The sequence below is a fragment of the Euprymna scolopes genome, chromosome 45, assembly GCF_053919585.1.
Source record: "Euprymna scolopes isolate OS-2025 chromosome 45, ASM5391958v1, whole genome shotgun sequence".
Classification (NCBI taxonomy): Eukaryota; Metazoa; Mollusca; class Cephalopoda; order Sepiida; family Sepiolidae; genus Euprymna; species Euprymna scolopes.
In genome coordinates, this window is record NC_136526.1 from 46,310,151 (window position 1) to 46,320,314 (window position 10,164).

Genomic DNA, 10,164 nt, shown 5'->3' on the forward strand with positions numbered 1-10,164 from the left:
TTCTCAAACTTACCGTGTGAAAGAGAAAGTCAGCTGCCATTTTTAACTTTCCAATACATCGGTAAACACAGTATGTTTTTCGAGCTGAATAAACATGTTAAATTAAATAAAAACACTAAAAACTTATCCAGTTTGGTAGAAAAGTAACTTATCTTGCCTTTGATAACATTTATTTGTAATATATTTGTTTTTTGACAACTGTTTTGAATCTATGTGTACAGTAATAAAAACCCGAAAAACCAAAACATTTTTTATTTCATTTATCTACTTACGTTAATAAAAAGAAACGTTGGTCCTTTCTTAAATATGACAAATAAATTAGAACAAAAACATAAAGTTTTGGTACTTGTGTAGTTTTGCTACGAGTGTACGACGACGAACCATTCTTTCACCTAACAATTTAATGAAAAATATTTTTTTTTTTTTAGTTTAAAGTAAAGTTCTCGCGTTGGCGAAACTGCACTAGTATCAAATGTCTTTTTGGTTTAGAATAAAAGTATGGTGAAAAAATGTAAACCAGGGGTTCTCAACCGGGGTCCACATGGACCCTAAGGGTCCATGGAATATTTCTGGGGGTCCACAGGGAAAACAAAACAAAATTGGGGTCCATGAAGAAAACCAACTCAGAATAGTTTTTATTATTAAAAATTTAATTTCTACTGTAATTTTGTATAGTTTTTTGTTTTTTTTTTATCATTCACGTTATTTTAACTATAATATTTCTATTTACACGGTTTACCTCATTAAATTAGTTTTCATTTAAAAATAAAACTTAATTATATAATATTTCTTTGATTATTAAAACCTCAAAATTTATATTAGTGAAAAATAGAAGATTGTCTTATGACCAATAGTTATGAAGGGGCCCACCAAGATAAAAAGAAGGGAAAATGGGTCCATGAGTAAAAAAATAAAGGTTGAGAAACCACTGATGTAAACAAATAAATTCCAGTCACGTGTCAGAGGGAGCGTTACTTTCAGTATCATGCGTAGACCGCCCGCCATGTTTTTTTAGCGATTTTTGAAAAGTGGCAGGATTGTTAACCCCCGCCAAATGAATAAATAAATAAATAAATAAAACAAATTGAAACTTGTTGCGAAATTCCAATAAAAATAAAAGTAAACCCAATATTTTTCCAAAAAAATCTCCAACTACAAGAACTGAACTTGACACGTAAAAGTTACCGTTCTTAGAAAAAAGTAGTTTGATATAACGCAACCCCCACTGCATCTTTAATATCTCCCTACCACGACGAAAGATGTGACACAAGGGTAACAAAAGTGAGATTTTAAAAACCAGTACCCAAATGGAAGAGTACTTTAGCCTGCGCAAAATATCTACGCAGTCCCGTCAACATCCTCCGATAGTGTCGCCTCAGGCGATTAGCAATCAACTAACACCCCAAAGAGTGAGATGGTAAAGCCTGGGAAGGTGAGCCTCCTAGAAGTGCTTAGGACCAAGATCATACAACGTCCTAGATTTTGGGACCGGGGAAAAAACACCTGAGAAGCAACGAGAAAAAAAAAACTGTTTCTAGTTTTTTTTTTTTTTTTTTAATTTTTTTTTTTACAAAATTGTGGGATGGGACAGTTTGTACGAACAGCTAGGATACTTGAAACGCATCTTATAACGAGAAATGTTCATTTTTTATATACTTTACCACATTGATATTCTGGGTGCCCGAAAATTGTATTATGAAATCGGACAGCCCTAAAATTGTTTTACCTCTATCAAAAAGGGTGATCATAAAGTTTCATTACCTCTACGAAAAAGGGTGGTCCAAAAATCGTGTTATCCCTTATAAAAAAAAGTGATCAGATTTTTTTTTTTTTTTCTTTACAATAAAAAAGTGGTCCAAAACTCTTAGTATTTTAGGTAAGTTTTATGCGTGAATTAGTATCTGTTCTTCAGATGCTACACTTCATTTTCTTGTTCTCTTTCGGTGGAGAAGAGATCCTTCACGACTGAGACAATTTTTATTTCTGTACCTTTTCTCCACGTTAAAAAACGACCCTGGTGTCTAACTCTGTCCCGTGGGGAGGCATTGTAAATAGGTACACAACATCCCGAATGAAAGATAAAAAAAACCTGCAAAAGCTAAGAATCAATATCTCTTTTTTTTTCTTTTTTTTTAAACAAAACAACGAAAGGGTTTATTTAGTAAGAAGAGAGACTGTGTCCGAATAAAAAAAAAAAAAAAAAAAAAAGGGAATAGAACGTTCCAGGATGTTCTCGTGTCGGAAAGCAGAAACTTGAAGTATCTCCATGTTGTCTAGTGGAGGTCTTCAATGAAGTAGTCACAGCCTGGGGGGATTCAGTGGGCAGAGAGTGAGAAGAGAGAGGTCTGTCTTCTTTGCTGGTCTGAGCTCCTCTCCTGCTTGATTGCTAATTCCTGACAGGCGTCCATCCAGTGTGGCCGCAGCCGAGATTGAACTCACTACACAAGTTTGATACTTCGCCAAGGCTATCAAGGGTATTTTTTATGGTGACACCATCACTAGATGGAGTGCCTACCACAGCTTAAGAGAGTCCCATCTACCTTCAAGAGAAGGATAGACCACGCCAGGTTCTCAACCTGGGATTTTACCTCGCGGTACATGACAGGGGTAATTAGTTCCTTAAGAGGAATTACTAATTTTGTTATGTATAATTGAATATAAAACTATATTTATTTTTATTTTTAAGCAGAATGAACATAAGAGACTACCACCATTATAAAAAATAGGGGGGCGGTTACAATATTTTTGATTATAATGGGGTAGATATTTATTTGCTGCCCACATCAGCAAAATGTGGCACAAGGCCGGAAAGTGGGAACCCCGCAGGCTCCCCTAAAGAAGGGGCACTCCTTCAATTTTAAAAATTGCCTAAGTAACCCCGTCGGCATTCCCCGGTCGGGGCGCCTCAGGCAGCAAGCAATAAACTTGCCCCACCGGAAAGCCCGGTGGCAAGGCCTGGGAGGGTGGACCTCCTAGGTATTACCCAGGCGGTGTACCTCAGTCCAACAGGTGCTGGGCCGGTTCCCGGCCCCTCACCTGTTGGGCTGAGTGTCAAGTGACGAATCCTTGACTTGTACTACCCTGTCTCCATGCAGCCGAGGCCACTAGGAGACACATCCCATCATAAAGAAATTATAATGGGGTATGATCCTGCATAGTCGGGAGATTCTATTTATAAACGATGCTGCTAGGAACTGACGAATCAAATTCACGTTCTGCTACCAACCAATCAGAAACCAGAATTGCTCCATGAATATTAAACCTTTCTGTAGCAATTTTGCATATGTTTTCTCCGTCTCAACACAGGAAGAATCTTTTGCTCTGCGGATTCCAACTCTAGTTCTGTCTACTGCAAACCAGTCACCTCCCAGGACTTGTGTAGAACAGCGAACCATCGGAAACTGTTCTGAAACTAAACATGGCTTACACTTCTAGAATAGGATTTATGCGTCCTAGTAGTTGACTGGTCAATGCATGGTCGCACCAGTCGGCAAGAAGTTATTAATCCACAAGAGAAAATAGTTTGTTATGGTGACTGTTACACTATCTTACAAAAACCAGTGGTTTATTTAGAAAGAAGAGGGGACAAATCCGAATGAAAAGAAAAGGAATAGAAAGTTCTAAGATGTTCTCGTATCCGGAAGCAGAAACTTAAAGTATCCCCAGGTTATCCAGTGTGAGTCTTCAGAGAAGTAGTCGCAGCCTGGGTGGATTCAGTGGATTGAGAGTGGGAGGAGAGAGGCCTGTCTTCTTTGCTGGTCTGAGCTTCTCTCTTGGTTGCTGGCTAATTATCTGACAGGGAACATTAGTTCCTTAAGGGACATATAGAATTAATGCGTCTTAGTAGTTGACTGGTCAGTGTTGCATCAGTCGACAAGAGGGCATTAAAATAGTTTGTTATAATGACTATTCTACAAAAACCAGTGGTCAGAACATCTTATAATCCCTGACGAAAAAGGGTAACTAGACTTTCAAACTACTCTAACAAAAAAAGGATGATCTTGTAAATTCTTTCTACTTCGACAAAAAAGCATGATCTTGTGACCCCTGATACAAAAGGGCTGATCCAAAACTCTTGTGATCCCGTTTAAAAAAAAGTGGTCCGGATGTCTTGTTACACTTATGAAGAAAGGTTACCTAAAAATCATGTAAGCTTATTTTTTTCTTAAAAAAAAAAAAAAAAGAAAAGAAAAAGGGGGGGGGGGGTTACCCGGATTTCTTTTGGCTTCTACAATAAAAAAAGTAGTATCTGTTCTTCAGATGCTGCACTTCATTTTCTTGTTCTCTTTCGGTGGAGGAGAAATCCTTCACGACTGAGACGATTTTTATTTTTGTACCTTTTCTCCACGTTAAAAAACGACCCTGGTGTCTAACTCTGTGCCGTGGGGAGGCATAGTAAATAGGTACAATAAAAAAGTGTCCCGAAAGTATTTCTGCATGGTGATACGGTCGGTGGAGCAGGGAGCAGGGAGGGAAATCCAAAGGCCAGCAGTCTCAAGAAAGAAACTATTAAAGTAGAAAGTTATGGGAAAGTGTCAGAGAGGGGGTAGGAAGCCAACAAGGGAGGGGGGTATCTGTAGCAGCCGAAACTTGCTACACTCAAAGGCAGGAGCTAATTCTCGCGGCTCAAGATTTAAAATCCATTTTCTCCCTGGCTTATCCAATCTCAAGCCAACTCTCAATCACGTGACCGAGTGCATAAAAGGCGAAATCTGAAATTCTGACTCTCTTACTCCCTGGCTTCAGCTGGCAGCAGACTTAGCCTGAGGCCATTTCTTGGATGGAGAGGGGGACACATTAATTAGATGAGTTATACACAAAGTTCATTATAAAGATGCTTATAAATACGATGATTTCACATTACCTTTAATTTGGTAGAAAGATGACATAAGACGGCAGTTACAAAATCCAAGGAAATGGCAGAAACACTAGAGGATGACCTCCAATCTGTAGTGGAATGGGGACAAAAATGGATTGTTACATTCAATGCTGCTAAGACTAAGCTTGTTTCCTTCAATAATTACAAGAAACCTTCTCTACCACCAATAGCAATGGCCAAGAACACATTGCCTGAAAGTACTTCTTTTAAACTCCTCGGCCTAATGTTTACAGGGAATATAAACTGGAATAGATACATTGAGAGCATTGGCAAGGCTGCTGCAAGGAAGGTTGGCTCCCTCTACCGTGCTAGAAAACTACTTATGCCTGACAGTTTCCTATACCTCTATAAGGCCACCATTCACCCATGTATGGAGTACTGTTGTCACATCTGGGCTGGTGCATCTGCTGCTTGTCTCTCACTCCTGGACAGGTTTTAAAAAAGAGAGTTGCCAACCTGATAGGTCCTGAACTGTCATCTAGGTTTTAGCCTCTGTCCCATCGATGAGATGTTGCATCCTGCTGCCTGTTCTACAAATACTTTAATGATGAATGCTCTGACGAACTGCAAACACTTGTACCTTCCCGACGTAACTACCCCCGACAAACCCGACAAGCTACTAAGTCTCATCCCTTTACAGTAGAGATCCCTAGGTGCAAGAAAGCCTTTTACTCCAATAGTTTCTTCCCCAGAACTGTGGGTCTTTGGAACTCCCTTCCAGGATTCTGCTTTCCCAACTACACTGATATGCAGAAGTTCAAGTATAATGTTAACAAACATCTTTCTACTCATCTCCCTTCATAATGACCCCGCTAATTAAGTCCCTGATAGTAGCCTCCTGCTTCAAAGTGGCACTGTGCCTTGTTTGGGGTGAAAATTGAATAAAAAAAAAATTTTTTTAAATAAAAAATATGATGTGTTCTTTTATTACATTCGACCGGTGATGACATCCAGGAATTCAAAGTCGACTACATGATTAAAACTTCCTCCCTCGCTTCCAAAGGGACCCGTTCCAACCGACCCTGCTCGACTGCCTCATGTCTCCAACTCTGTCTCCCGTCTCTAACTCATCTTCGACTCTAACTCCTCTATTGAGAATTCATTTCTGCTATGACATCATACGCATGTCCAAAAATGTGATTGACCCACATTACCTGAACATGCATGGTTCACACATGTCTGCAGACAAAGAATTCTTACTAACCTATTTTTCGACCTAACTTAATTTTCAATATATTTTTAATTTGCAATTGTTTGTTCTTCTAACTGACCTTATTTTAATTCAGTTTTCATAAAAAGAATTGAACAATTGAAATTCTTTTTACAATATATCTAACTATTTTATATTAAATTAAACAATGCAAAATTCTACATTCCATTTCTGACCTTATTTCTGAACCTTGCTTGCAAGGTTCGAATCTCGGTCTATCTAATCTCATTTTAACTTATCTAATGTTTTTCTTACTCACAAGAAAAGGGGACCTTTTCTTGTAACAGTATCTGCCGGAACAGATACTACACTTTGATAACAGAAAAAAATATCTTGACCCGAAGACCAAGAAGAAAAATGGTGAACCTTCTTTCTGTTTATTTACACTATTTATTCAAAAAAAGAAAAGTTACAAACTGTACAAAATTTTTAAAAGAAAAATTATATAAAATATGCAACTAGTTCTGTTTAAATGTGGCATGAGGCCAAAAAGAGTGGGGGGAATAACTAGTTGCAGTCACCACAATACCGCATTCACTCTAAAGGTTGGATCTACTTAAAAGTCGCAGATGACATGAACAATATTTACAAGGTTTTTTTTTTTTTTTTAATTTAAAATGCAACAATGAGGAATGAAGTGTGATGCATATGATACATGCGGATGATGGGGGGGGGGTAATGAGAGCCTTAAAACACCCCAAAATAAAGAAAATAATAATAATAAATGAATCAAATAAAATGTTAAACAATGAATGTGTTAGCGAGGACCCACCCTTACCTATTTAATTTTGAAACGCTTCCTGTTTCCCGGTATCAGCCGAAAACAAGGGAGCACTTCCTAAGAGGGAATGGGCACAACTACGAACCAAATAAGGGCGGTGGGGGGGGGGCACAGGGATGTTCAGTGACCTCCAAGAAATATACAATTGGGACGGGTTTGGACTAAAATAAATTGATCAGGACTGGGCTTCTTTGGAGGTATAACACCTAAAATAAAGATTGGGGACATGGAGCTCGTTCATACCAACTAGCTAAGGGACTGACTACTTTGGTCTGCTTTTACGGTCGGCGTGTGCCATGCCTAGGCAGGGAACACGTACTCAAGCCTGTTTTGCACGAACACACATAAACTAGCGGTGTGAATCCACCTCATACTAAACTGTGAGTGAGATAACCTCGTTCTATCACATCTGATTTTGATTTTAAGTTGGTGTTTAAAAAACGACATGTTTGTGCCAGACAGTGCAGTTGCTTGTCTGTACAAGGAGGGAGATGCTGTTTGGGTTAAGAATCTGCAGGGAAGATGCACAACATAGTTCAGTAGGCGTACAGTGGTGAAAATTAATAGCACATACTCAGTTTTAGTTGATGAAATATCACGCCACATAAAATACGTGCGTCCAGTATTCCTAAATGATTGCTCCATTTGTGACGTCATTGCTACCTCAGATAATAAAGCCCTACTGCTATGAAAAATCACATAAAGAAAGTTCCTCAAAGAGTGATACACCCAACGATCTTGGGTAGGAGGAGTTCAATGATGTGATCATAGCATAGTGTCTGTGTTAACTGTGGCAAGCAGGGCCAAGGGTCCAAACATTATCATTATTGTTATTAGTATTATTATTAATTGATTTGAGCAACGGATGGTCGCTAGATCAGTTATTATGATTAGAAGAATAAACAATTAAATTGGGGAAGAAATGATTGACGTGTGAGTCGCAAAAGGAATGTGAAAATAGAAAATAGATGTAAACATTATTTTTGGGTTTGGATAAACAAATAACTAGTTGTGGACATTAGGTTTGTCTGAGACACGTAATTAGGTGATGTAAGAGAACACATGATGTAGTTAGTTTTGGAGAGATTGAGAGAGTTGAGATTTGGCCACCAAAGTGGACAGACGTCTAGACAGGGGTGGACAGACAGGTAGGAGCGGGCTGTAAGAATAGAAAATGTAGACAAACTGCAGATCCTGTGAAAACCATTTGAGACAGCCATAATAAATTTATATTATAAAAATATAAAGTGTTGTTTTGAGTTTTCACAAGTAAGAACAGATGTCTCAATTGGATGGTACTGATCATTTCATGATTTGTCACGGAGCAGCGGGAAGATACAGAAGAACTCTTCAAGAAAAAAAGGTATGAAGCATATATTATTCTTCTTACATATGAACTGTAAAAATATCTCGTGTGATAAGTCTCATACAACATGACTCAGTTTACACATCAATATCATGTCCTCCTGGCTAAACAACATACATGCAATTTATACGTTTATTATCTGTCCGTTAAAGGAACAATATCTCACATCCACTAGATAACACGACACGTTTTAATATATTATCTCTTCCAATATAATCCCAATATACTAAACCTGAACGTAGATTCCATGAACAAAGCTTCTTTCTTAGAACTGCACGCCTGTGGAATTGTCTTCCGTTTTCCTGCTTTCCAGCTGACTACAATATGGTTGTCTTTGGCCAAGATCAAAGTGTAGTATCTGTTCTTCAGATGCAGCACCTCCATTTCTTGTTCTCTTTCAGTGGAGGAACAATCCTTCACGACTGAGACAATTTTTATTTTTGTACCTTTTCTCCATGTTAAAAAACGACCCTGGTGTCTAACTCTGTCCCGTGGGGAGGCATTGTAAATAGGTACAATATGGTTGTCTTCAAGTCTAATGTAAACAAGTTCTTGATGAGCCGTCTCACTTGTTAACCAATTTACCGAATCTCCATTACTAACGATTACTTATATTGTCCAATTTCTACTGTACACTCTTTAACCCTTATCCTCGAGCGGCCTCTTGGCCTTGATAAGTGGTGATGCCTATGTAAAAAAAAAAAAAATACTACAGAAGAAGTTCCTGAGAATGTACCGCTAAAACGAAGTACCAGACAAAAGCGACCTGCCTCACATTGCCATTTGTGTAATGTCGTGACCTGCATATGCAAAAGCGCTCGAAAATTGTGCGAAAAAAAATAAGTTCGTCAAAAAATAAGTTCGGCAAAAAATAAGTTCGTCCAATGACTAGAAAGATTATTTCAGAATCATCCAGTGAGCAAGTGCTGAGGTTGCTCTAGTACTGTACATCACATGAATTGTTACCTTTTTACCGGAGTATTGCCCTTCATGACTGAAGATGGTTTTCAATGGGTTTCAATCTTAAAACACATTTTAAAACAAGTTAAAACACTTATTCAGGTAAGTAGAAGGTAGGTAGAAGAGTAACTTATCTTACCTTTGGTAACATTTATTTGCTATATATTTGTTTTCTGATCGCTTTTTTGTTTTGCTGAGCATTGTGATACACATCTGAGAATTTACCTTTTTTTTTTCTTCAAGGAATTTCGGTTTGGATATCTTTGTACACATTTACACATGCAAACCCAACACGTTGTAGCAGAGTATGCCACAAGGAAAATAGGACCAGTAATAACTTGACTAGTGTTGGGACGATTCCAATATTTTTCCCCAATTCTGAAACAATTACCAATCCTGTATGAAATTCCTGATTCCGATTCTTTATAAATCTCTAAATATTTAACTATGGAAGTTGTTATTTTGTCCCGATTACTGTTAAAACAAATCTTAAATGTGCCTATATTTTCTCAAACGTAAAAAAAACACACTTGTGAGGGGGTGAAGGGGTGATCTATTGATTTTAGTTATACTGGAAGTTTAAATCAATAAATATTTATTATTTTATTATTACTACAAACGGTGGAAGATGTTTCTTAAACCAACATCAAATAAAAAAAAGGATAATTTAAAGAATCAGTTTTGGCATCGGAAAATAGGCTAAAATTTTCTCGATTGTGATACCGATTCTGATACTCCAAAAAGCTCCGATTTTTCCGATTCCCAATTCTAAATTCCGATTAATTGTCCCAACACTAAACTTGACTCCATTTTTTTTTTTTGTAACAACGACATTTAATTCCAGATACTTTTCTGAATGAACAGTAATCATGCTACTGAACTCTGTCCTCTTGAACGTCATTTCGAATGTGCTCGTGAACATGCTCTTCTGTCTGTGTACACATTCTTTTTTGTAGTAGTTTTCTTTT

At 37.8% G+C, this 10,164-nt stretch overlaps 1 protein-coding gene and 1 long non-coding RNA gene across 2 annotated transcripts in view; both read left to right on the top strand.

Annotated features, from left to right (window-relative positions):
• The window catches only part of LOC145269518 (uncharacterized), a 101,584-nt gene that overhangs the window by 30,714 nt on the left and 60,706 nt on the right, over window positions 1-10,164 (top strand). The window lies entirely within an intron of this gene.
• The window catches only part of LOC145269519 (uncharacterized), a 49,839-nt gene that overhangs the window by 29,297 nt on the left and 10,378 nt on the right, over window positions 1-10,164 (top strand). The window lies entirely within an intron of this gene.